The sequence below is a fragment of the Narcine bancroftii genome, chromosome 2 (genome assembly GCF_036971445.1).
Source record: "Narcine bancroftii isolate sNarBan1 chromosome 2, sNarBan1.hap1, whole genome shotgun sequence".
Lineage (NCBI taxonomy): Eukaryota > Metazoa > Chordata > Chondrichthyes > Torpediniformes > Narcinidae > Narcine > Narcine bancroftii.
The window spans coordinates 26,157,911-26,160,926 of NC_091470.1; the positions used below are offsets into that span (position 1 = coordinate 26,157,911).

Consider the following 3,016-nt stretch of genomic DNA (forward strand, 5'->3'; position numbering starts at 1 on the left):
AAGACATAAGCCAGACCACTGCTTCATGTGAAATATCCTTTACCTATGCATCTTGGCGCCTCACAGTTCGGCGGGCAGCAACCTCCTTTGAAGAAGACCGCAGAGCCCACCTCACTGACAAAAGACAAAGGAGGAAAAACCCAACACCCAACCCCAACCAACAAATTTTCCCCTGCAACCGCTGAAACCGTGTCTGCCTGTCCCGCATCGGACTTGTCAGCCACAAACGAGCCTGCAGCTGACATGGACATTTACCCCTCCATAAATCTTCGTCCGCGAGATGGATCAAAGCAGCAAGCAGAATGGTTTACACCACACCCTGTACCAGACAGGCTGTATTTCAAAGTTGGAGTAGATTTGTTTGACTGTAATGAGAAGAGTAATATAGTAGTGACAAACTATTTTTCCAATTACCCAGAGGTAAGAACACTGCAGTCAACATCTAGAAAAAGAGTTATCACTTTCACGAAAAGAGGCGTGAGGCGTGGAGTAGTATCAGACGATTATCCCAGTGAAGTAGTATCTCAGTGAAGTAGTATCCATGATTTTCCAGCAGTGAATTTGAGTCCTTTGTCAATACTTGGGGGTTTCAGCATGTAACTTCAACCCCATATCACCCAAAGTCTAATGGCCTAGCAGAGAGTTCTGCGAAGATGGTGAATGACCTCATGGAGAAAGCGAACGTGAGGATTTCCACAGAAGTCTAATGATGTACAGAAGTGCCCCACTACAGATGGGAAAATGCCGATGGGTCGACACATACAGACCAACTTTCCAAAGCATAAAAATCTGTTGATGTCCAAAGGAGCAAACAAGGTCAAACAGGCTAAAATGAAAGAGCAAATGAAACAGAAACAGTATCGTGACAAGACTATGAAAAGCCTACCAGTCCTGAAGCCTGGAGTCCCAGTGTGAATCTGAGATCACAATTCTGGCAAAGAGCCTTGCCAGGATATGTGCAAGAGGAAATAGATCCCTACCTGATCCAGTAAGAGGGAAGGACACCTCTGAGAAGGAACCACACTGATCTACGACCACAAGCTCCAACCTATAGTCGTGCCCGTCACCTATCAGTATGCAAAAGTGTCCAGCACAGAAAGAATCAGGAACTGAAAAAAGCCCGACTGAAAGAGAAAATGAACGAAGAACACAATAAGCAATTTTTAGACACAGTGGACAGATTGTTGAGCGACTTCAGCTGCGTCTAAAAGAAAGAATGGTTGCATTAGAGGATAAAAATATATCAATACAAGAATCTGAACTCAAGAAAACAACATGAAGAGTCTCTTCATGATAAGGAAATGGAAAATGCAAACCATCTTCTTTCAACTACAAAGCTTAAAGGATCTGCCACACTCTAAGGAGAGGAACTAGCAGCTATATCGCCCACTGCAGCAGCTGTGGCCAAGATTGTGAAGCCTGGAATGAAGCTCACAGAGTTGTACAATGGATATGTTGAAGCCCAAGATCAATTGCTATTGGCAAAACAGGAAAATAAGAGAGTGAATAAATATTTGGATGAAATTGCAAGAAGTCGAGATGAACACTCTGCTTCTGAAGTGCCAGCATGAAGAATACAAACGTGTAAAAATCTGTTGCAAATCTCTCAGCTAAGTTAGAAAACGTCACGAAGGAAATTTGCCATTTACAAAAATGCACACTGATGAAGCGAACAAGCATCCTTCATCACTCAACAGGGAGAATCAGAGACACTAAATGCAAGTGTCAGATCTTTCAGAGCAGAATAAGGAGCTTTTGGAGAAACTAGAAGATGCACGAGGAAATCATATTTTATGTGAAGATGAAATTAGTTCTCCTGACATAAAAGGTTCCTCTGAAGTAATTTTGCAGCATCTGGTGACCTATCATAAAGTTGAGGAACTGGAACAGCAAAATCAACAGCTATTGGTGACTGTTCATGAATTTGCTGTTAAACTGGAAAAGGCAGAGCAGGAAAAAAAGCTCTTCAAGGTTTTCTGAAATTCTGCTGAATCTTGCGGATGTCCTGAATGAACTTGAATGACTTCGTGAAGCCAGAAGGCATCAGATGCAACTGGTGGATAGAGTCTGACCACGGAATGTAGATACTTTAGTTTTGCAGACATAGTATTGTGTTCGTGCTTTTGTTTTGTTTTCTTAAAGGGGAAAGATGTATGTAAATAGGAACTACATTTCCTAGCATGCAATACTCATGGTTGGGTGGAAACCAGAAGTGACAAATGATGGGTGTTGTCAGTTGGAAGTCAGATGAAGTAGCTCTGGAAAATAAAATCGGTTACATGTCAAACCCACGGAAAGTCGTTCTTCATGAAAGAACAAGCATAACAGTCTGCAGTCTTCTGCATTCAGCTGTTAACACCTCTCCATTGGAGAGACAGGACGTGGGGTGGGAGATCACTTCATTGTGCACTTTGGCTCTGTCTGTCACAGTAGCATGGATTTCCCAATGGCCACCCATTGCAATTCCCCATCCCATTCCCTTGCTGACAGATGCACTGCCAGACTGGGACTGTCCACAGATTGGAGGAACAACATCTCATCTTCTGTCTGGGGACAAACTAGCTGGATGGCATTAACATCAATTTCTCTGGATTCTGTGGAGAACCCGCCCCTTGTTCATGTTGGGAAGAATATAGGTTTGGTGGGTTCACAGAGAGATGAGTCGGGACACAAGTGTTTCAATCATACTTAACTTTAATTAATACACAGAAGATGAGCAGGGAAGAACATCAAATGGTACTTGATTACTATACAGGTAAATAATCTTTTATCCAAAATTCTGAAAACCAAAATCTCTGAAAACCAAACATGCACAACAAAGCTCATGCTTGGTATCAAACATGACCCCACGCGACCCAACCCCACCCAGCGCCATGATTCAGTGCTAGTAATTTTATGGTCTATCTTTATCTCACTTCATTTACCAACCCCCCCCCCCCCCACCCTGTCCAGTGACGCTGCACCCCAGAGAGCACCTTCTAGTCAAAGGTATATCTATCTAAAAAAGAACCTATGG

At 43.0% G+C, this 3,016-nt stretch overlaps 1 pseudogene; it reads left to right on the forward strand.

Moving 5' to 3' along the window:
- The first annotated feature begins 653 nt into the window (after positions 1-653).
- LOC138752853 (nucleoprotein TPR-like) lies at positions 654-2,071 on the forward strand (annotated as a pseudogene).
- The last annotated feature ends 945 nt before the right edge of the window (positions 2,072-3,016 follow it).